Below are 25484 nucleotides of genomic sequence, written 5' to 3'. Positions count from 1 at the left end.
ATTCACATTGTCGTCCGCATCCGAGTCTTCGTCTTCTGCCATTAATTGCATAAGTAGCTCAGCTGCAATGTATGATGTCCTAAGTATGTTGAACACAACATGGGAGAGAAGTTTGGGATCCAGGATTTCTCATAGATGCTGGAGTTCGCAGTAAGGATTGTCATTGAAGTGGCCAAAAATAAGCCGAAAGTCCAGGGAAGGCTGGGAAGTAAAGATTTGGCTGATGGTTTGTTTTTCACGTTTTCAAAATGCCTTGCACTACATTGTACATTCCCACAGTACTTAGCAACTTAAGGTGACATCAGGCTCTGTGATATGCTTATCCCCCTTGCTTTGCTCTTTCTGTGGACAGGGGAGTTAACAATGTGGTCATGAAATGTCGACAGTGGGTGGCAGAAAAACAGGTTTGACACGTTTTCATTTTTTTGTGGCTAAACATTTTTTTTTTGCTTAACCTTTCCAGTGTAGACAGCCTTAGTTCAGAACAAGAATACCCATTAATCTGTGAATCATTCTTTTATACAGTTTAGAGCTCTAATTTGGAGACCCTGGGAACAGGTAATAAGCAGTCAAAGGACCCCTGCTTAGGTTGAAAGGTCAAATGGCTGAGTTCTCGCATAACCAGTGAAGATATTCCTTAGCATACGGCTCTCCCTGGGAAAAACATCTCACTTACTTTGTCGCATAAATTCAGTTTTGTTTGGCACAGTAACACTTCTGAGAGTTATATGCCAGTCCACAGTAATACTTTGTGTTTTTAATAAAATGGACTCCAAATCTTCTTATAGTTAATTCATTTGGATATTTCAGGAAAGTACCATATTTGTCACCAGAATATAGTAAGACAAAATTGTGCATATTACGTATGTCAAAATAGTGCATTTTATAAAGTAGCATGTTAGGTAATGCAATTACTTAAAAAGCAGAAATATTTTAATTTTCTGTTAATACTTCTTTAGTGTTTTCAAATTTGTATAAGGTTACGTTAAATGTTACATTTAACAAGACTAATTAATTTGTCACTTTGCATGTACAGGTTGCATTCAGTCAACAAATAACATAGAAAGCTATATCTATAGTTACATCACTATGTAAATTGTTCCAACCCTTCTTTGTCCACTGTTTTGCAAACATGACAAGCTTTAATGCACCTGTTTGATTTTTTTTTTTTGCAACTTCAGTCCACAGTACCAAAGACTTTTCTGTTCTCTGCTGTTAGATAAAAAGCATGAAACGTTAGTTGTTTATTTCCTTATCATTTGACAAATAAGTGCTCTTTTATATATACTTTTAGTTGCATTCTTAAATATGGTTGCAAACAAGTAGTGAATGTTACACTAACTGCATTTCAGTTTATTACAAAGATTATTTGGCCTTTGCCCTTGCTAGCTAAGGTGGGGCTGGGTGATTCAGGTTGTTCTCTTTTCCCCTCTTACCTGCAGATTTGCATGTTTGACCTAGCAGAGTAATTGGGCCCACAGCAACATGGGCGTGCCTCCCTGAGAAACACTTAGTTTCATGTATGACTCATAAGCTGAAGCACAGACACCACTTCCCCAATCTACAGTAGCCATTTTAACTGCATAAAACTCCTGGATTTCTTTTTACTTTCTGGCTCTTGGGACTGTGCAAACACCTTAAAACAAATTAAGGTAACTTTTCTGTCTTGCTGGGTACAGTATCTAAATAGGAGTAATAATTCTAATAGCAGAGTAGGTATACCTGTTGAAAAAACATGGCTGTATGTTCTTTACCTCTGTTAATGTATGAACTTAGTCACATGCCTGATTGCACTTAACTACCAGGGGAAAACAAAGAATGCCAATTTTTGTGGGTTTTTGGCCTTGAGGACAATACATTTTTTAAAATCTAAAAATATTTTGTATGCCAGAAGTTTCTTAGATGTATCATGAGAGTAAGACTGAAAAAAACTCCTATTATAGTTTAGTAAACACAGTTCTGTCGCACAAAATGATTATTTAGTATTTAAGTGCCTGTGTAAATAGGTTTCTTGCTGTGTATTTCTCAAAATATTAAGTAGACTATATGGTTTCAGTGTTCCTGAAAACAATACCCCTGAAATAAGCTTTAAAGATTGACAAAGTTTTAATTACTGCATTTCAGATTTATGTTTATTCTTAAAATGTGTTAAGATTTAATGCTTCAGATGTGCGGCTGGTTTGACTGCTTTAAACATGACCCCATTGATTGTAGGTAGTACGTATTAGTCTTTTCTAAAGCAGGGTACATGTTTATACTTATCTGTTCATTATGTAGTAGAAAATTTCTGAAGGTGATTTGGGCAACATATTCATTAATTAATAGCACTATAGACTCTGGTTGTATTCGCTTTGAGTATAGTTGCTAAAGTTTGATTCTGGGCTGCTGTAAAGACGGTGGATTAGTAATTCAAAGAATTGTTGGCCTGAGAGCGTTTTTTTAGTGAAATATACTATAAAAACGCACTGCCACATAATATAATTTAAAATGGAACATGAGTGTAACTTCTTTCATAGAATAAAGAATGGATAGATAGTCATCCTCCCTACTCTGGTCCTCCAAGCTTAGGATTTCATATGTGACAGTGAGAAAGGCACTACTATAAATTGGACTAGGTTTAGTGCCATTTGTACAAGAAAGCTTGTGGGGAATATACAGTGTTCAAAGGCTGTTTTTAAATGGTCAGAGGGGAAAAATACACTACAGACACCTACCCAAATGTTAGGTATGATCCTGTAGTTCTGATTTGAACACTATTACCTTTGGTTTCAGTTAGATTCTTGACTGAATGAGAACAGTAGCCTTCAGTGCTGTATTTTAATTTTTCAGTTAAAAAGAAAACTCATTTAAAATAATGTTTAACTTCTACATTGAAAATCTAAAGCTAGAGAAATAAAACTATAGGATACTTTTCAGTGTCATTTACGCTTCACTATTTGTAGTACCTACCTCGCTGGGGTGTTGTAGCGTAATATAGTAATCATCCACAATGAAGGGAGGGAGGAGAAAATTACTAGGCTAATAGTGCATGCTTTTTTTCTTTTAGCATATCTGCAGTGTTAACCTATAGCTTCCTTGTGCAGCTTGGCATGTTGTCGTGTTATTGTCTCTTAACCTGTGATTTAAAACATATTTTAAAACAAAACTAAAAATTTTCAGGAGGGTATGCAATGTATTCTTCCTTGAAGAAAAAATATTTGTAATAGAAGTATAAGATAAGTTTAGAGAACAGATGAAAACACTATTTTGAATGTGTTGTGGAGGATTTTTGTCTGTTTAAAAATTATTTAAAACTTGTTGGGACTATTTGAATTTCTTTTGTCTCCTGCTACTTCCCCATGAGTATTGAAGTTCTTTTAGCTATAGTTTGTTTGTGGTAGCTACCTTAAACTCACTGGCTACATTTACACTGCAGGCTTTTTGCGCAAGAACAACTGTTCTTGTACAAAAACTTGCGGACTGTCTACACTGCACGTGCGTTCTTGTAAGTACAGTACTCTTGTACAGTAAGGCGTCAGAACAGAGGGCTTCTTGTGCAAGAGTTATTCCTCTCCCCATGAGGAATAAGCCCTCTTGTGCAAGAAGGCAGTGTGGACAGGCAACAGGGGTTTCTTGCGAAAGAAACCCCTATGGCTAAAATGGCTTTCTTGCGCAAGAGAGCGTTCACACTGCCATGGATTCTCTTGCGCAAAAGCACATCTCTTGCGCAAAAGCACATGGCTGTGTGGACACGCTCCTGCGCAAGACCTTTGGTGCAAGAACTGTTGCACAAAACAGTTCTTGCGCAAAAAGCCTGCAATGTAGACGTAGCCACTATCTAGTATCAAACTAGAACTAAAAAAAGGAACCCCGGCTTCTCTCCATTTCCTCCCCCTCTTTTATTTGTCTTGCGAGGTAGCTGGGGGTCTATAAAGCAGTCCCAAATAGCAGTCCCAAAACAGCTCCCAAACTGTCTCTGTAGTGCTGTTGAAGGGCTGGAGATTAAACAGCTGTTACTAGCTCTATTCATGCAGTTCTTCAAGGAGAAATCTCCCTTCATCCTGTAGGCAAAGCTGTTGTGTCCAGGCTCTTGAATACCATGGTGAGGGTGTGGTACAGGAACCTGAAGAGAACAGAACCAGATATATAACTAATTTAGAATAAGTTGAGCAGCTAGTTTAGGGCTCCTAATTTCTCCTTTTAAAGGTTAACTTTAAAGACCTCCTACTGAGAAGCTGTGAAGTAGCTGGACTCAAAGAGAAAAGGTGGTGGTTATAAACTCTGACTGTTTTTTTCAGCTGAAGTAGGGTGTGGCATGATATATGTCTTAAAAAAAAAAGTACAGGTGATTACCTCCATTAGACCTGATTAATGCACTGCTCCCTGTGGAATTTTTTGTATTGACAAGGTCCCTGCTCTTGATCACTGGGAGTTTGCCGCATGTCAATGACAACATTTTATAGGCCACACATAAGGCTTTATATCAGAACTCAAGGCTTTGGGTAATGTGTCTGCAGCCAGACTTTGTACAAACATTTTGCACGTCTAGAGCTCCCTTCATCTGAAGTTCTCCAAGTATTATTTTCTTCTCTGTTGAAAATTAGTTTTGGTGAGTTCCTACACTTGTCACTGATACAAGATAGATAAATTAATAAATTTACCTGTTGTGTAGTTGGTCAGAAACTGTAATTGGTTCTGATGTTTGGTAACTGTTAGTTCAGTGGTGCATTATCTTCGGGCTTTTTGATACAAATGATCTGACTTCACTTTTGTCTGGAATAGATGAATTTGAATATTATGGAGATACAGTAGAGCCAAATCAAGTAAACTGATCCAAATGAATTTGAAAGTGTTTGTATATTAAAAAAAGTAGGTTTTCCCTTCCTATCAGAGGGAGGTCTTTGCTCTCCAAAGTAGCTTTCACTTTTTGATTGGTAAGTAAAGATTTATGAGCTGCTGTTTAGCAAGTTTCACTGATAATTTTAACACACTTTCTCTTGAATTTTGTTGGATGTGAGAAGAGCAGAAACTTCCTTTCTGAGAGGTTAGTCAGTATAGGGTCGGTGGAGTTCATATACAATCTTGTTTGTGACCCACTCTGTAAACAGCCAGACTTTCTTAAAAGTAAATTTACACTTTACTCATTACACTTATGCTTTTGATGCTATTGAGATACTTAGAGGTAACTTGCTTTGTTAATTCTGATTGTGTCTGAGGAGGAATATTAAATATTTGTTTTTCAGAGACTATATGCACTAAAATTTGAAGTCCTTTACTTATCAGTAGTCCACAGCTGTAGCGTGAAATTCTGCAGATACTCTTGCTTGCCTGACATAAAGGGATTAATCTGTTGAGAAACAAAAATAATGTATTCCTCCATATTCTTAGGTCTGAGGAACTGTCCTAAGGCTAAACTACCAACTGTGCTCAATTTATGTACTGATGGGATTCCATTATATAAGGACTAAAGTTTATGCATTCTTACACTAATGTATGTTAGGATTTAACTACTCAACAACCTATCTAGTCCTCAGCGCATTTAATTGAGAATTCGCCCTTAAAGAGATCAAGCACCTCATGTCATATAGGACTTTATACTGGATTAGAACTTTAATCTGAAAACTGCATTCCTTTTGCTAGTCTCAAAATGAGCCTTCAAAATCTTCAATTTTTTATGTAAAATTCTTCCTTACATTAGAAAAATATAGTTGTTATCTTCATTTACTAGGAATAGAAATGCAAATGTGTATCTTGACAATTTGGAAGGAATGCTTTCAGATGGCTTGAACAGTATTTTATTTGTGTTTCTGCATTTAGAGACTTAAATCTAAATTACTTTAAAAAACCTTGTTTAATCAGGAGTTAGTTTGGCATCTGATCTTAATTACTGATAGTAATGTTTTTTGCATCTTTCATTCGTTTACCTGTTTTGTCCCTGTTCAGCAGGTGCACTAAACATTGCTACAATTTAGTATGAGGATTCTTCCTGTTTGTCTAATTTACCCAATAATAAATAGTGAGGCCTTTAAGATGGGGGGACAAGGAGTGAGAATTTGAGTGATTCAAATTGCTCTTGACAATTGCAAGGAAATTGGTAAGGATATTACGTGTTTTTTGTGGTTTATATATGTTATTTCATCATTATTTTTTCCCTCTACATCTCCCCAATATTCTTAATTGGCTATTTGGTAATTTAACAGAAAGAGATTAAAGGAAAAATACTTTTCACTCTTTTAAAAAAATTGTTAACTTGTCTATGTCTTTCTCTGTCCGATTCACTGTCTTTAGCTTGGTTAGGTATTTTTTTTTGTTTGTGTGGGTCTTTCACATTGCAACAAGGAAAGGAAATGTTTAAAAACATAGTAAAGGGAGATTGTGAAAACACAATTACTGCTTGTGCTAACCACAGATGGTGTATGTCAGAAAATATTGATAGTATCATTTTTAATTTTCAGTTAAGTTTTCCCTTTCCTTACTTGTGGATGTCATAGGTATAAGAATTGAGGCTCCAGAGCTAACCTCTAGAATCTTTCAAGGAAGTGCAAGCATGATTTATTTTACTCTGGATGCAGCAAACCATGTATCCAACACAAAGTGGCTCTCATAAAAAGTATGCTTGAAAATATTGCCTTTGAAGTAACTAGACATTGTGTGTGTGCATTTGAGGGCAAAATATGGCTTAAGGCTGCGTTTCTCAAACTGTGGGTCCTAACCCCTCGGGGGGTCGCGGTATCACAAAGTTTGAGACCCCCCCCGGCTTAAGGCTTTCAGTGGAACATGTTCTCTTGTCCAATCCCATGCTACCTGAATGTTTGCTCTTTATGAAAATATTTTCTGTATTGCTCCTATGAACTCCATTCCTGTAATAGGGATGTAAGTGACTAGTCAACTAGTCGCTTCCCTCGCTCTTGCTGCCTGTATCAGAGAGAGGCTGCAGGGTGGCTGGGAGCAGGAGCTGGTGCTAGGGGGAACTGGCTTTAACCGGCTGGTTCCCCCAGCACCGTCTCAGCACGGGGCAGGGAAAGCAGAGGCACAGCCAGTTCCCACTTCAGGCGCTTCTGCTTTTGAAATGTAAAAGAGCCCTGCAGGGCTCTTTTACATTTCAAAAGCAGAAGTGCTGCTGGGATACTGGGGAGAGCAGGGACTCAATGCTGCCCCCATGCTCTCTGCAGCACCTGCTGGCCCAATGCTCTCTGCAGCACCTCCCCCTCCCCCCCCGGCTGCCTCTCTGAGAGGCAGCAAGGGTAGAGAACAGGAGCCAGTGCTAGGGGGAGCCAGCTTGAAGGCCAGTCCCCCCCCCCATCTCCGGGGTGCCTCCTGCCCCCCCTTTGCTGCCTCTATCAGAAGCAGTGGGGGAGGATAGGGGACGCTGCTGAGAAGCAGCCCCTATCCACAGGGGTCCCAGTGGGGAGCTGGGCCCCACTGCGGACAGGGGATGTTGTTGCCAAGGAACCTCTGTTCTCAGTGGCCAGTGCTGGCTGTGAGCATGGGCTGCTCAGGCAGCAGCCCCTGTTTGTGACCAGCCCTGACTGCTGTGAACAGAGGCTGGTGCTAGAGCAGTTTCTGTTTGTGATGGCCAAGGCTGGCTGCTGTGAACAGAGGCTGCTCCAACACCAGTCCCTGAGCAGTCCTGGCTCACGCTGATCATTGCACCTCTCTATTTTAAATGTATTAAGAGTCTAATTGCTCTTACTACATTTAAAATGCAGAGCTGCAGCGTGGGTGGCTCTGGAGTTGGCAGGAGCCGGGACTGCTCAGTCCCAGCTTGAGTCAGTTCCTAGAGCTACCCTCCACTGCAGCTCTACTGAGTGGCGCTTATTGACTAATTGTATAGTCAATACAAATTGTATCAACTATATGATTAACCAGATAATCACATTTTAATATCATGTAACTATAATATTTCAAATGTAAAGTATAGGCTGTGTAAGTATTGAGAGACACAGAATGGATGAGCTGTATCTTTTATTGGACCAACTTCTGTTGATGAAAGAGGCAAGCTTTTGATCTACACTGAGCTACACTGTTGCTATTGCTGGGAATCAAAAAGGCTACAATACTGGAAATAAAATGTTGCATTGTGGGTTTGGAGATATAGTGGGGCCATAATGTTCAATGATGTAATTAGTTAAAAAGAGAAAAATAGTTAATTTTGCCAGAATTTGTAAGCTGTGTTATGAAAAGTGTGGTCAGTTAATACAGATTGTGAGAATTTATCTCTCAGAGGCTCAAAGCAGCACACAAATGAATTCTGAGAACCGGCACGGGAGCTCTTATGCTGTATAGTTTGGGGTGCAGCACTTTTCCAACTCACATTATTGATGGAGTGAATGCTATTCCTTTTTTTCCCTTTAAATATACTTTTTTTTGTTCTAAAGGAAAAAATAAGGAACTATAGACAGGAAGCTTCTATATTGTGTGTGGTGGTGGTGGGTTTTTTCTGCCTCTTGAGACATACAAATGAAAACGAAACTTTCTTGTAATTACCGCAAGAACTCCATGGCACTACAGGTTGGACCTCCTGATCTGGCATCCTCGGGACCTGATTGGTCCCAGATGAGGGATTTTTCTGAACCGGGGAGGTTATTTCAGGACCCCACCACCACCTGGGGCAGTTCCAGAAGTGGGATTGCACCCCTGGCTAACCCCTTTCATCTGCCTACTAATTGTGTCTCTTTTCTGTATGGTTTTATGAGAGGAAAAGGCACATCCCATTTTCCTAGCACAACCAAACCCTTAAGTTGCTTTAGAAAAATTATTATAATAAGAGGAAGTTGCATACCAAATTTGGTAGTCCTAGCTCTTACTGTTTTGGAGGAGTTCCTGAACATATACAGGAGGCCCCCGCTTTGCGACGGCCCAATTTACGACCCCCCACACTTACAACCTTTTCTGTAAGTGCAGAAGGGGCTGAAATCCCCTCTCTTACGTCCTCGGCCCTGCATTTACGACGGTGTATGACGCACCCGACTTGCGACGCTATATCCTGAACTGATTGCATCGCAAGTCAGGCGTAGCCTGTAGACAGAAAGACACACTTACAGACAGATAAACTCTCCTCAGATATACAATATTTATATTTAATTATAATGTTACAGCAGGGCTACTCAACTTTGGAAGCCCTGGAGGCCACAGTGATACTCACAGCACATGCCGAGGGCCACAACTTAAATTTGTTTGCATCTACATGCAAATATATGAAAATAGCTTCTTTCACACTGACAGGCATGTATAAAAACATTAATCCTTAAGCCATGGCGCAAGACCAAAACGTGGGCAGTATGAGACAGTCAGCACCTCTTCGGCTCTGCCCACAAGGCTAAGCAACCAGCACTTTCCACAATGCCCTGGCACTCCAGGTACCTTCTCCCTGGGGGCTAGAAACACCGACACCCTGTACCCGTCTGTTTCAGCCAGTCTGCTTGCATCTTTCAGTTCTCACCCCACTTGGGAGATGCCTCCCCATTATGGAGCATGTTCCCAGTGGAGGCCATGTTCAAAGGATCCCACCTGAGGGCCACGTATTGAGCCCCGCGTAAACCCAAATTGTACCGTGGGCCACAAACAAATGGGCCACGGGCCGTGTGTTGAATAGCCCTGTATTACAGCATAACATATAAACATTATTATGATAGTTATAGCAGTAATGGGTTAGAATTACACTTGCTGATGTTGAGGCTTTCCACTAAATGACAGAGTAAGAGTACTTTTAAACGCTCAGATAAAATAGGGGAATCTGAGATTTGAAAGACGATTTTAGTAATATAAGACAGAAACTTTATTTAACAATATATTGCTTATATGAATCCTGACACCTCCTTTGTACTCTAGGCATCCAAAATGTGGCCTACATCCAGCAGCACTGGAAAGTATTTGTTATAATTAGCACTGCCAAGAATCCCTATAGCATGAACAAGACTATGCCATCATTATGTTAATATGGTCACCTTAGAAAATATGTGTTTCTATGGAGGAAGAAAACACTAACGTAATAACCAGATGGTTATCATTTGCATTATCGTAGCCCCTAGAAGCCTCAGTCATGGACCAGCGCCCCACTATGTGTGGTGCTGTACAAACACTAATTAGGGAATTTCCATTTTACTCTTTGAAACAGTCATAAGAACTTAAGAACAGCCATATTGGGTCAGACCAAAGGTTCATCTAGCCACTATCGTATCTTCTGACAGTGACCAATGCCAGGTGCAGCAACAGGAATGAACAGAACAGGCAATCATCAAGTGATCCATTCCCTGATACTCATTCCCAACTTCTGACAAGCAGAGGCTAGTGACACCATCCTTGCCCATCCTGGTTAATAGCCATTGATGCACCTATACTCTATGAATTTATCAAGTTATTTTTGAACGCTGTTATAGTCTTGGCCTTCACAACATTTTCTGGAAAGACGTTCCAAAGGTTGACTGCATTTTGTGAAGAAACGTTTCCTTTTGTTTATTTTAAACCTGCTGCCTATTTCATTTAATGAATTCTCGTAAATGAGAAGACGTAAATAGTCTTTTTTTAGCTACTCTCTACACAAGTCATGATTTTATAGACCTCAATCATATCTCCCCTGCTAATCTCTTTCCCTAGCTGAAAAATCCCTGTATGAGGGACCAAAAATCCCTCATATGGAAGCTGTTCCGTGCTCCTAATTATTTTGTTGCCCCCTTCTGAATCTATTCCAATATATATATATTTGAGATGAGGTAACCACATCTGCATGTGCAGTATTCAAGATGTGGGTGTATCATGAATTTGTATAGAGGCAATATGATATTTTCTGCCTTATTATCTTTCCCTTTCTTAATGATTCCCAGCATTCTGATAACTTTTTGACTGCAAATGCACACTGGGTGGATGTTTTCAGAGAATTATCCACAATGACTCCAAGATCTCGCTCTCGTGCACTAACAACTAAATTAGAGCCCATCATTTGTATAGTTGGGATTATGTTTTCCAACATGTATTACTTTGCATTAGTGATGTTAAAAATTAAGTAATAGGGTAACCGTACAACTGCTGAAAATCTCATTGGTTATACAGTTACCCCCGCTGCATGCTCTGCAGTATAAAGCTAAGCAAAGCCTCCCTGGGAGTGGGGCTGCCAGCCTCTGCTGATCTGACTCCCGGGAGTGCAGGGGACAGCCCTTGCCCACCTAGCTCTGCTCCCGGAGGGGAGGCTTTGCTGCGGGCACTGCAGCATAAAGCTAAGCTTTATACTATAGAGCCTATAGCGCAGTAACCGTGTAACTGACTGCGGCACGTCTCTGAGAGCAGAGCCAGTAGCCCTTACCTCCCCAAGAACTGGGTGGGCGACTTGGCCAAGTGTAACTGACACTGTTAACCAATAAGCATCCATTTATCAGTTAATCAGTTAAATGTTGACACTCAAACATCCCTACTTTGCATTTATCAAAATTGAATTTCATCTGCGTTTTGTTGCCCAGTCACCTAGTTATGTGAGAGCCCTTTGTAGTCTTTATAGTCTGCCAGGGACATAACTATCTTGTAGTTTGTATCATCTACCACTGTTTACCCCTTTTTCCAGATAATTTATGAATTTGTTGAATAGAACTGATCCAATACAGACACCTTCAGGACACGACTATTTATTTCTCTTTATTTTGAAAACAGGCCACTTACATACCCTTTCTATCTTTTAACCAGTTTTTAATCCATGAGAGGATTGAATCTTCGCTGTGGATAAGATATCGTGCTGATGATACTATTGTATTGGTTCCATTATATATTGTACTGGATTTCATTGAATGGAACTCTTCGTGAAATAGGAAATGTGCAGAGCCTGTTTTTGTTGCTGCAAACAAGTATCTGTGGAAAATTTAGGACTCAGAAACAGAGAATTGAATTAAATCTTTTATGCACTGTACTGAGACATTTGCCAGCTTGTTTGCAGTGTATTCTTCTAAGGCAGTGATGAACAACTTAGGCTTGTGAATGGGCAGCATTAGTGACCTTCCTTCATCTCAGTGGGCTGCAAGATTGTCATAAACAATACAGTCTCCCGAGATATTGGAGTTTTGCTAACTGCGCTTGTGTACTTAGAATTTGCAGTATATGCCGATTGCAATGTGTGCTGTAGCAGCACTTTGATTGGATGCAGAGGGAGCGCATGGCTCTTACAGTCTGTGTGGGCAGTCATTAGGTACCTCATGTCACATTCCCCGGCATTACATGCATGTCACTTTAGTAATACTGGTAGGAAAAAACCTATTCAGGTGGAAACCAGTGGTATCTAACAAGCCTGTGCTGGGGCAATAGTAAACAAAATGTCTTGTGGGCCACACATAGAGCCCCCATAGACCACTTGTGGACCACACGTTGCCTACCACTATTCTAAGGTCTAACAGCCTAAATTCTATACACAGGTCTCAGTTTATACTTCTTATCCAACTTTGGTATTTGTATTGATGGACTGGAGGGGTAATAACACTAGAACCAGGTTCTATCCACACTGCTCTTAACATCTTTTTATCTGAATTCAGGTACTAAATTCTCATGCTGTCTCAACTTGAGATCTTTCTATAGCCATGGTGTCCAACACACTAGCCGTAAGTGGCTATTTGGCCGGTTGAGTGTGGCTAGTTGGCTTGAACAATGTGGCTATTTGGCCAATAGAGTGCGGCTAGTTTGCTATAGCAGTAGCCACTATAGCGGCTATTTCTTCAGAACTGGTTGGACACCTGGTTGGACACTACAGTTCTATAGTCTAGTCTAAAAGCAGATGGTGTCTACACTAAAAATGTTTTGTTCACATAGTTATACTGGCAATGCTTTCCAGTGTAGATGCAACTTACACTGGCGTAAAAGTGTTTTTCCTTGGCATAACTTACAACAGTTTCTCAAGGAGTATAAATTATACTAGCACTAGCACTTTTGGGTCAGCAGAAGTGCATCTATACAAAGGTTTATACTGGTATAGCCATGTCACTAAGGTGTGTGTTTTATTTGTGGGCTTTTTTTAACTGACATAAGTATGATGGAATAAGTTTTAAGTTTAGACTAGGCCTGTTTGCACCAGTTTAAATGGAGGTGTAAATGAAACTGATTTAATTAAATTGGTACAGTTTTGTACTTGGCCCCTCTTACATCTGTTTAGATCTGGAGCTCTTAACCTTTTTTGAATCATGCCCCCAACTTTTTTTTCTAAATTGGAGCTTTTAACTTCCTTTACAAAGTGGGACTTTTCAACATAGTCTAGATGGAAATGGGGTCATTAACATTTTGATTACAATAAGGACTGGTTTAAATAAATATGATAAATAGACAACTTGAGGAAAATGATGGGATTTTATTTTTGGGACTTTTGGGGGGGAAGGGGCGGGGAGTGAAGCAGGTACAAACAAAGCCCAAAAAGTGCATAAGCAAAAAATAATAATTTATTTTTTGACGAATATGGGAAGGACACATAAGGAGAATGTATGGGTTACTATCACTTTTTAAGATGTTGTTTACTTTTTGCTACAATAAAAGCACGCTAGCTAGTCCCATCTGCTAAGGCAGGGTATTCAAATGAATGTAGGATCTTTGCACTAATATAACGAGACAAATGAGTGAAGCAGACATTAGAGGAGCTTCAGCTTCTTACATTTCTTCAAATTATAAAAGAAAGGTAAAGAAACTGTAAAGAATGTTACATTGTTATAAAGATGAACAATGTAAAAACAAAAAAGAATTTAAAAAATTGATTGCTGGTGATTGCCTGCAAAAATCCTGTGAGAAAATATTAACTCATTGCATTGTACTGAATAGTTCAGTGCAAACAGAATAGTTATTGTGATCTGATTACATCAACACTGTAAAAAAAATAACCCTTTCCTTTATTCAATGTATTTGTTAAAGGGACCCTGTGGGGTTAAAAAAATCATAATCCTTAGTATTTAAACTAGTTAAAATAAACACATTTCATTAATTCAGTTTATTTCTTGCCCTACATTGGGCTTGAACAGTGGACACATTCGGTTTCACTTTTGTTTGTGGTTTTATATGAATTTCATACCTAGTACAGCTATGCAATGTTTAGGTTCCCTTTCTGAGGCACTAAGGTATGTTGGTAGGTTTGGAGACATAAAAAAGCTGCTTTGTGGAGACTACTCAGTCCTGCTTGTATTCACTTTCATAGTTCTTCATGGCTGATCTCGACCCAACCTATTATCTCTCATTTGCTATTGATGCACACCTCTGATTGCCAGTTCCTTTGCCCCCTTATTAAATTTTCAGATAAGAACAGTCATGTTTCTCTTGTGTTACTTCTTATACTTGGGAAAGCTTTCTACCGACATCGTCAAAGCTATCTTATCTACCTTCAAAACATTCATTTGCTGTTAGGCCTACAAAAAATGGTAATGGCTAGGGTGCTGGTATGCTGAAACCACTGCCTATCATACTGACCAATACTGTCTCATTTTTTCCTTATACTATTTCTATTCTTCATCGTTGTCTCTTGTCTTATACTTAGATTGTAAATGCCTTGGGGCAAGGATTGTCTTTTTGTTTTGTGTTTGTACAGCACCTAACACAATTAAATTAATTAATTGAGATTGTCTTATCTCCTAGAACTGGATGGGACCTTGAAAAGTCATTGAGTCCAGTCCCCTGCCTTCACAGCAGGACCAAGTACCATCCCTGACAAATTTTTGCCCCAAATCCCTAAATGGCCTTTGCAAGGATTGAACTCTCAACCCTAGGTTTAAGTAGGCCAATGCTTAAACCACTGAGCTAGTCCTCCCCCCTAATTTGTTATTGAGGACAATGGGTCCTCAATAACAAATAAAAAAACAACAATAGTTTTAACCAGGTCAATTGAATGATACAAACTGGCTATCAAAATTATAATGGTGCATCACTGTAGTGACAGTTTGCTTCGGGGTAAATATTCAGTTTTATAACTATTTAAAGATCAGAGGGAGTATTTTTTTTTTAATTTTAAATCAGTAACAGTCTCTGTTGAATTTGTGACATGTCTCTCTCAATTTTTGGTAAAATATTCAGCTTTAGAAACATGCCAAATTCTTGATTATATTTAAAAATCTCATTTATTCACATCTTTTATCTGTATTAGATTAAATAGTTAGCTTGTTCTAGGCACACATTAATTTGATTGCCTAATTTGGTAGTATACACATTTGATACCATTATGCTTGTAAACATTTCTTGTATCATATGACAAGCAGGAAAACTTAGTAATACATTATGGAAATATGTAGTTATGATCTGAAAGCTTTGCTGTAATAAAATATTTACTCTGTAAGTGGAATACAGATGAACTTCCAGGGTTAAAAGTAATATCTGAGTCCCATGTAAACCAGTTCTGGCTCAATGTCAACATCTCAGACATTCCACTTATCCTAGGAAAACATCAGATTCTGCCAATTATGTTGCAAGAGATCTGACGAATGTGACTTGCAAAATAAGAGGAAAATCTATAATATGTTGTTGCCTATATAATATTGTTGTAGGAATTTGAGATTGAAAAGACTTTTCCAATCACCCTCTACCTTCCCCCTGCCTATTCAGCAAAATTTAGTAAAATTCAGATTATGCTGCAAGGTTCCCTCCCCCCCACCCCTGCTTGAAGGATTTATGAACAAACATTGTTTTGTATTTTTTTCATTTTTTTAGATGTTATGGATTAGTTGAGTATTTGCGAAGTGTGGGACCCATGTTTCTGTGATAACATACAGTGTATAGCTACTTTTCTCATAGATGTTATATAAGAGATGCTGTAGCAATGAGCCTGCTTACATTCCTCCACTGGCTCCAGGACAACTTCCAATGCCATTTGAAGGCCTTGCTCCTAATTTTCAAATCCTTGGCTACATTAGAAACTTTTTTTTTTTTAATTTATGAAAGACCATGACTGCTGTGTTTCTCTGGATCAATGCAAATTGCAAAGCTAAGGATGAAAGCATGTGAGGACTGGGGTTAAAGCATTATATGTCATGGGACTCTGGCAAAGGAACAATTTTAGAAGTGGTCAGACAAATCGAGAGTCTGGCTGTCTTTAGGAAATACTGCAAAAATGTTCTTGAAGAACGCCTTTCCATCACAGACTTCAAAGCCAGAAGAGATCATTGTGATAATTTAGTCTCCTCTCCTGCACATTGCAGGCCACAGAACCTCACCCATGTTCTCTTGTGATAGACCCATAATGTCTGGCTGAGGTAGTGAAGTCCTCAAATCGTGGTTTTAAGACTTCAAGTTACAGAGAGTCCACCTTTTATTTTTGTTTAAACCAGCAAGTGACCCATGCCCAGTGCTACGAGAAAGTGACATTGAGAAGTTGAACACCCCTTTTATTTCCAAAAGCCTGTCAGTCAGCAACCCTCTTCCCTCCCAAAAACCTCCTCCAAGCAGAATTTTCACACCATAAAGGAAAAGTGCTGACTCCATGAAGTACATTAGGCGCTTTGATGTTACTACTGAAATTATATGTACAGCAAGCACTCAGATGCTATGGTGAGGGCAGGAGTGTAAAATTCTTAGATGCCATTGTTTCCAGTGGCTTTGTTCTGTCTAAAGTTAAAGCAATTGAGCAATGTAGGTTATAGTACCTTCTTAGAAACAATTAACCTTTCAGAGATCCAGTCTAAATTTTGTTTTCCTCACTTTTATATCATATCAAGACAACAGACCAGTGAGAGAAGTAGGATAATGGAGAAGAGCCTGTATGGCATTTCTTACCCACCTGTTTCTCTCCATTCCTCCTCTTTTCCTTAAAAACAATGTGGTTTTCTTTTTTAAGTTGCCAACTAACTAAGAAAATGAAACTTTCTGATTAGTGTAGATTTTGAAGGGAGTCTGGAACCAGGCAGATGACTTCCCTTCATAGGGATCCTCAGGTATAACATATTGTGGAATCAAAGGGGCTTTTTGAACATATAGTCATTTAAAAACTGAGGAGCCTGGTTACAGCAGTAACAGCGTTGTGCCTCTCTCTACTGAAAATTTGCTTTGTCAGTCTGCACATTGAGCCTTTGCTTGCTAGCTTCTTACTATGCTTTTGGGTTTGTTTGTTTTTTGGCACTGAGTTAAGTACTTCCTCATTATTTTGTGGTGGAATCCTAAAAATTACATTTAAAAAAGCCTGTTTGATAATCTAATCTAATCTAATCTAATCTAATCTAATCTAATCTAATCCCAGTAGAAAATTGTTACATTCAGCATTTTTTTAAATGTTTTAAAGTCTGAGCTCCCTCTGAACATTCTAATCAATATGACTTCCATCACTGGCTGCTGTATATTTATGGTTAACCTCTGTTTCTTTTTATCTGTGATACGGTGTTTTGACTGCTACAACATTCTGCTGTCTAGTAGCTGCTTTTGTAGAAGGCCACACACTAAAACCTATGTAGTAGTGATATGTGTAGTACAGGGATACAATTGAAGAGTTTTAATATTATGGTTATGGTTTCATGAGAATTACAGTTGTAATAAAGTTGGATTAGTTACATCTGATCAAATTGACTGAGGTTTGTGTCGGAATAGCTTTTTGCCCTCTTATTTTGAAAAAATGTTAGTCACAGGCTTTTTGAGCATTTCATCTTGCTGTGTGTGCTGCTATTTATATCCTTGCTGGTCACACTTAAGGACTAGTGTATTATTTTATAACAAGTTAAAAAGAAAGAAAGATGTAGCTGTGAAGGCAGGAAACACTTGTCATTTAGACTCCATATCTTTGTTTCTGCTTCCTGTCAGTTAAACCACCACCAGAGGAACAGATGTACTAAGAGATGACTCTACTTTAGTTTTTGTCACAGACAGACATTGGGTAACAAGCAGCTTCTTGAAGTAAATTTTATTAAATCTATTTGTTTTCCATTTATAAGTATTTCTAAGATTAAAGATCAGAATTGGGCGAGTAATTGAAAAGAGAGGAGAATATTTGACCTATTGCAGAATGACTATAAAACAGTAACTACCGGAGTGGTCAGTAATAACAGACAGAACTAAGGTATGATATTTAATTTGTCTACTGCATTAACACAGTAGTTCTTTTAAATCTAGACAGAAACTTGTAAGAAGTTAGCAAGTAAGCTGTTGCTAGAGGATCCTAAAATATATACACAAAGAGTTATTTCCATTTGAGGGTAACTAGAAATTTCATGATATTGTGATTTCTTATTTATGTTAAAGAACCGCAGTGCTGCTAAATCTTTCAATTTTCATCTCCAGGTCCTGTGATATTTGGTGAGGTGTTTTCATAAAGCCACATCTCTTGTGTTCAATTGCTTCTATGAGAGAATCTCAGCTATAATGTTTTCAAAGAGCTCCTATTGATATTGGAGAAAAGTTGAAAACCATAACAAGCATGTCCCAAAGGCTAAAAAAACAGCATATAAAGAAGCAGCATCTAAAACTTATCATTTTAAAAAATATTTCTGATTTTAAAGCAAAACTCATTATTTTGGAGCCTAATTTATGACTTTTGAATTCTTGCAGTTAGCTGGAATTGTTAATTTACATATATTATGATTGCATGATTTATCAAAATTGTAGCTTGGACATTGAGTCTGACCTCCTTATGTATCCATCATCTATGGATTAATAAAACCGTTTACTTTCTGTATCCTATATGGATAAGTGAATTGTGATTTAAGATGCTGTAAAATAGTTGGAAATTTTTTGAGGTTATTCTCTCCTGCTGTAGGAAAGATGGTAATTAGTAGGTTTGACCTGAGGAGATTGTGGATGCTACATTTTAAAGTCCTCCTTGCATTTGAAACTATTTGTATGAACATGGATTAGCAGATCTAAAGGAGAGAGTTCTGTGTAAGGTTGAAAAGTTGTCTCACGAACAGAAGTTGTCTTGTAAAAAAATAATTACTTTACCTACCGTCTCTAATATTCTAGGAACACTTGCTACAACAACATTGCATACATGGATTAATCTGTATCAGGTGATTTTATACTTTTTTCTCCACTGCTACAGACAATGTGAATGCTCTCTAAAGATCTGTTAGGATGCAAAATTGGCTAATCAACAAGGTCAGATGCTCCTTTTACTTGGTTGATAAACAGGTTATCTGTACCATCCATAAACTCTTATTAGAAAAAGTGATGCCTTTGCCTCTACTCCCTTCACCGCATACCAAAAATTAATTTAAAAATTCTATTGTTGTGATTTTATTAAACCACAGTTTATTGCTAAACTGAGGCTTTGACTACACAGATCAAATCTTAAGTTCAAAAGAGATGCAAAGTGTGTGCAGGGGTGGGTGAATTAGATTAGAATTTAAAAATATCTTTCCAGTTTTTTACAGTTTGGACTGTGAAAGGTGTTAAGATTGCAGTTCAGCTTTCATTTTAAACTTCAGTTTTCACTTGCTTTGCCATTCTGTGTGTGAGATGAATCTCTTCTTGAGAAAAATATGGGTGTGATACAGTAGGATATCTAGATACCTAGACACAGTGCTCATTTCATCTCTGCTTCCTGTAGTAGTTTATAGGCTCACCCAACCATGGAGGAGAGGAACTAGTAGTAGCCTTCTGTCTCCCTCCCCCTCACTCCTCCCCTGTTTCCCAGTCTCTTTGGTTTGCAGCTGTGAACACTGAATCTCCAACAGGCAGATCTTGACTTTCTCAATACGATAGCATCTATGTCCAGGGTTGTGTAGGATTATGGGCCCGAAATACATCATAACTCAACTAAGTGAGATCAACTCTATTGAAGACTGAAAAAATACCTGTATAGGCTGAAAAGGCTGAAATGGCATAGAAAAAGCCTAGTAAGAAATTTCCTTTCTGAAGTAGGAAGTAGCTAAAGCAATTCTCATGTGTGCCAAGCTCATCCTTGCCAGGGCCTTGTATTGTATCTTTCACTGTAAGGGCTTCTTTTTCTGGAGGTGTGGGTGAGCTTATGCATGATGGTTTCATTTCTAAGTAGGGATGTAAAAGATTAACTGGTTACCTGGTCAGCATTAGGCCTTTGACAGAGGCTGCCCCATGGGATGCGGAGTAGCCTCTGTGGGGAACTCAGGCCTGCCATGGACAGAGGCTGTTTTGTGGGAGGCTACCATGGCCCCTCCCCCACGGCTGCTTCTGATAGAGGCAGCAGCATGGGAGACGGGGGACAGGCGGCACCGCAGAACTGGGTACTGGGGAGAACCAGCGTTTAAGCCAGATCCCCCCAGCACCAACTCCTGGTCCCCCACTCCTCCTTGCTACCTCTTACATAGAGGCAACAAGGGGCGGGGAATGCAAGTAGTCCACAAGATTAATTGATAAGCCTAGGCTTATCAGTTAATCGTATAGTTGACTACTCATTGACATCCCTAGTGTGAATAACAGTATGCAACACAGAAATGCACTGTAGTTCCCCATGTGGACAATGGAGTGCAAACCAAAGGGTTCCTAGTTTGCATTCATCTAGCCCTGTTTGAAGAGGACTAATTTAAAGTGAACTAAGAACCTTTCACTTTGTGCACACAGCACCCAGACTGGGGAGTTAATGCTGGTCACATGGTGTGGTCCAAACTGTGAGTCAGTGTAAAAAAGCTCTCTCATAGAATAGTACTTCATCAAGATGTGACCTTAATCCCCAAACTGTCTTCCACTGTTTAAAGGTTGTACTTGAATTCTGCTGGTCTGGCACTCTTCACCTGGAAGAATAGTTATGGCACACAGTGGATGTGCAAGGAGGTCTCTGAATTTACCTCACAAAGAAAGCCCTCAGGAAGTCTATGGATTATACCAAAGGTCTTCATTACTAGGAGGCTCAAGTTCTGTGTCAGGGAAGCTTAAAAATCCAAAGATTTCAATCTTCCTATATCAGTTTCAGACAAGTTTTGTCTCTGTTTTCCTGGGAAGAAAATCTTAAGTTTTCTGTGAGTAAACTTGTAAACTTTCACTAGAATTTACTGCTTATTCAGAGTCTTGAGTCTATTTTTTTGCTCAGTTATAATTTTATTGGTCCTTGACTTAGATTTCACTGTGGGCTTTTAAGGAGAATTTAGAAAAATCAACTTTTTAAAACTGTAGTTGAACTAATACTCCTCTACAGTACAAATCTAGAAGCTCTCTCAAACCTTATCTAGACTTAAAGGTACAATGTTAGAATGTTAATTAAATGTAAACTATTATCAACTTGAACTTTAGTCAAAGCATGTTAAACATGTGCTAAACTAGTTGGACTGAACTGAGTATTTGATCTAACATCACACCATAGTTTCTAGACAAGGAATACAATTCTCAAAAACACTTAAGTCCCGTTTACAAAAATGACTCTCAGACTTGGAGGCTTAGGCTATGACTCTACTGCAGCAGCACAGCTATGAGATTGCAGCTGTGCCACTATACCACTGTAATGTAGATGGTTGATCTAGCTATATCTACAGTGGTGGTTAGGTCAGCATCACTATATTGCATAGAGCCTGAAATTTTTTACAGCCCTGAGCAATGTACAAAGATAAGATAACTTTTAAGTGTAGATTAGGCCTAAGTCGTGATGATTTTCAGAGACTCCGGTCTGTTCTATGCTTAAAAAGTTTTAATAGAATAATTATGTTAATTTAAACTGCACCCTTAACCAACATAACAGTGCTGTTAAAACCTGTAGTGTAGATTTAAGTATGCTGATACAAGGTGTTTTATACTAATGTAGCTTTTATTTTCCCTCATCAAAATGAAATAAATTATAGCTGCATAACTGAATTAAGACTGTGTATTTTGCCTCTTTAACTAGGCTGATATAGTTAAAGTGACAGGAATTTTAAGATAAGGCCTCAGAGGCAGGGCGCTGAGCCTGTCAGGCCCCTCAACATGTGCCCCCGCCGCCCCCTCAGCCCCGCCTCCCGCCCCCCTTCCTCCTGGCCAGCCCCATGGCCCCTGACCCTCCCCCTCCAGCCCTGCCTCCTGCCCCCCTTCCTCCCGGCCAGCCCTGCCCCCCTCCCGGCTGGTCCCTTCCCCCGCCACCCATGATCAAGTGTGTCTGGTATTTTGGGGTGTCTACCTGGTAACCCTACTGTTGTGGCCTCCTGCTCCCACTCCTGAGTTCTGGCAGCAGCGCCTTCCTCTGTGATGGTCAGCCCTGATTGAGCTGCTCCACTGGCCTTTATGTTGGTCCTCCAGTGGAGAATGCCATGCAGGGCTGTGGGAGTGGGGCTCCCTCAGCCAGATAGTGCTGACAGACTGCTTCTGGCTCAGTATGGGGTTGGCACACCCTATCACAAAGCCTAAGAATATTTTCCTGCAGTCTTGTCTCGGTCAGGATTTAGACATATTTAGCACATTAATAGCACTGTTGACAGCTCTTATGATTTTACTGATACTCTTGAGTTGATTGGTGTTTTTCTTAAATCACTGACATCTGTCACAGGATTACATGAGAAACTCAGCTTTCATTTTAAAAAATGTAAGTTCCAGGCTGTCATAGCTGTAGGTAAAATATGAACTGATATACCTAAAGCTTAAAAAAACAAAATTAATTAAAAGAACAAAAAATATATGGGTGTATTTTTAAAAAATCTCGTGATTTTTAAGCAGATCTCACCATCTGGTGGACTCATGATTTATGAATGCTTGCAGTTGGCAGTACAGGTTGAACCTTTCTAGTCTGGCACTCTCTGATCCGGCAACATCTGTGGTCTGGCATGATTATAGTTAGCCGGCTGACCACTTATGGGTGTGGCCAAGTTTTCTGCAGTCCTATAAAATTTGTTTACAGCTACAAGTCCTGGCTCTCAGTGATCTCTTCTGTTATTTAGCTTTAATTTACCCCTAAATGCCTTCTCAGCAGTGGAAGTGTTTGTAATGATGCTAGACAATATTGACCTCCCAATGGTTAGGCAAATTCTCTGGTTCGGTACCAGTCAGGTCCTGAGAGTGCCAAACTAGAAGGTTCAACCATCACTGATTAATAAGGGTATGTCTACACTACAAAGTTAATTCAAACTAACAGATGTTAGTTCGAGTTAACTTTGATAGTCGCTACACATACAAACCGCTAGTTCGAACTTAATTCGAACTAGCAGAGCGCTTAATTCGAACTAGGTAAACCTCATTCTACGAGGACTAACGCCTAGTTCGAATTAAGTAGTTCGAATTAAGGGCTGTGTAGCCACTTAATTCGAACTAGTGGGAGGCTAGCCCTCCCCAGCTTGCCCTGGTGGCCACTCTGGGCACCACCAGGGAAACGTGTCTGCCCCCCTCCCGGCCCCGGAGCCCTTAAAGGGGCACGATCTGGCTACGGTGCCCGTGCCAGGTGCAAGACTGCCAGCACCCAGCCAGCAGACCCTGCACCTGGCACGGCACGAGCCAGCAACCCGCTGCCACCCAGCCCTCCGCCTCTTCCCGGGACCAGGCTGGCGGCTCCCAGGAGCCTGCCCGGGGCCGCAGGAGGCAGGCGCCCACCTGGTCTAGTGCGGAGATCGGCGACCTCATACAGGTTTGGGGGGAAGCCTCCAACGTCCACGACCTCCGCACTAGACACAGGAAAGTGGCCGTCTAGGGCAGGATAGCTGCCAGCCTGGCCACCCAGGAGCAGGTTTGCATGAAAATCAAGGTGGTCCAGTGAGACCCCCGACCCTGAGCTTAGAACATAAAAACGTAAGAACGGCCGTACTGGGTCAGACCAAAGGTCCATCTAGCCCAGTAGCCTGTCTGCCGACAGCGGCCAACACTAGGTACCCTGGAGGGGATGGACCGAAGGCAATGACCAAGCCATTTGTCTCATGCCATCCATCTCCAGCCTTCCACAAACAGAGGCCAGGGACACCATTTCTACCCCCTGGCTAATACCACTCCATGGACCCAACCTCCATGAATTTATCTAACTTCTCTTTAAACTCTGTTCTAGTTGTAGCCTTCACAGCCTCCTGCAGCAAGGAGTTCCACAGGTTGACTATTTGCTTTATGAAGAAGAACTTTCTGTTATTAGTTTGAAGCCTGCTACCCATTCATTTCATTTGGAGTCCTCTAGTCCTTCTATTATGGGAACTAATGAAGAACTTTTCTTTATGCACCCTCTCTACACCACTAATGCTTTTATAGACCTCTATCATATCCCCCCTCAGTCTCCTCTTTTCTAAGCTGAAAAGTCCCAGTCTCATTAGCCTCTCTTCATATGGGACCTGTTCCAATCCCCTGATCATTTTAGTTGCCTTCCCCTCTCCCACCCTCTCTCTTCCCCTCTCCCACCTCCTTTTCCCAGTCTCCCCGAGTTTTGTTCAATAAAGAGAGTTTCTATTTTTGAACACACGTGTCCTTTATTTTGTACATCAGGAAGGGGGACTAGGGAAGGGTAACTGGAAGGAGGTGAGGGAGGAATGGGGAACGAGCCCCCGATGGGGAGGACTGGGGTGGCTCTGTGGGCTCCTCGGGGTGGAAGCTCTCCTGCAGCCCCCCGATTGACCCCCCCCCCAGATGGCAGCATGCGGCAAGTGCAGCCGGGTTGATGGCCGAGTGCTGTGATGTGCCGATTGTGGGCATTCAGGGCACTCCAAGCCAGGACTGCTTTGCTGTCCCTCATCGAGTTAGACAAGTGAGCGGGGAACCCCTGAGAACTGTCTGTCCGGGGTCGGGGGTTAGGTCCCTTTAAGCACAGCCCTCAGCTAGCCTGAGGCAGCAGCTCCACGCTCTAAGACCTAATCTGATGCCCTGTCGGCACTGCTTCCGGCCATCCTTAACCTCGGTTCAGGGTCCACTCAATGTGGACATGCTAGTTCGAATTAGCAAAATGCTAATTCGAACTAGTTTTTAGGTCTACATGCACTAGTTCCAATTAGCTTAGTTCAAATTAACTAATTCGAATTAAGTTAGTTCAAATTAGTGCTGTAGTGTAGACATACCCTAACTTAGTATAAACAAAGTAGTGTACCTTTAACATGTGTTTAGTCTTGTCAAGTTCAACAAATAATAGCTAACAGTTTCCAAATCTTAGTCTTGTGTGAGGCAAATTGAAAAATACAATTTAATTTGTTTACCTTTTTTACCGTGCAAATATTTGTAATAAAGTAACATAAACTGAGAGTGTACTGTACAATACAAAATATAACATGCACAAGCTGTGTTATCTGGCACTTTAATATCTGGAAAACTTGATTAACTAGCATCTGTTATAGATGGCAGTACATTTCTTCCTTCAGTTAACTGGAAAAATTCCAGTAGCCATCCAGCATCATGTTTGATTTTTTTGGTGCTTGCTGAAGTCAGGTTTGCAGACTTGCAGCAGTGAAGTTTGTTCATGTTGTGCTTCATGTTTAATACCATTATTGAATATTATCTAACCCATCCTGCAACTATGGCTAGTATACAGTGAAAAATTGATGAATCATCAGTGCAAAGCTTCAGTTACCAGCATATATGATTAACCATCAACTCCTGTTCCCCATGAATGCCAGATAACAAAACTTGTATACTGTAATTGAAATTAATATATTTGAAAATGTTGTTGAAAAATCTCCAAAATAATTATTTTAAAATTAATTGAGATTAGTCACAACTTTTTTAATTTAATTTGTTTTGCATTAATTGCATACACTACT

At 40.0% G+C, this 25484-nt stretch overlaps 1 protein-coding gene across 6 annotated transcripts in view; it reads left to right on the top strand.

Annotated features, from left to right (window-relative positions):
• Positions 1 to 25484, top strand: part of ELF1 (E74 like ETS transcription factor 1) — a 129760-nt gene that overhangs the window by 31975 nt on the left and 72301 nt on the right. Inside the window, exon 1 of one of the 6 annotated variants that reach the window (XM_006124374.4) lies at positions 1350 to 1652. The exons of 4 other annotated variants lie outside the window; for them this stretch is intronic. The gene's annotated coding sequence lies outside the window, so the exon portion shown is untranslated. Of the gene's footprint in view, positions 1 to 1349; positions 1653 to 17825; positions 17957 to 25484 lie in introns of those variants that run through there. One more of the 6 variants, XM_075918945.1, reaches the window with a different exon arrangement.

This window comes from Pelodiscus sinensis, chromosome 1, assembly GCF_049634645.1.
Source record: "Pelodiscus sinensis isolate JC-2024 chromosome 1, ASM4963464v1, whole genome shotgun sequence".
In the NCBI taxonomy this organism is placed as follows: Eukaryota; Metazoa; Chordata; order Testudines; family Trionychidae; genus Pelodiscus; species Pelodiscus sinensis.
Note: the sequence above shows the minus strand (reverse complement) of the source record. Positions and strands in the feature narration are given on the sequence as shown.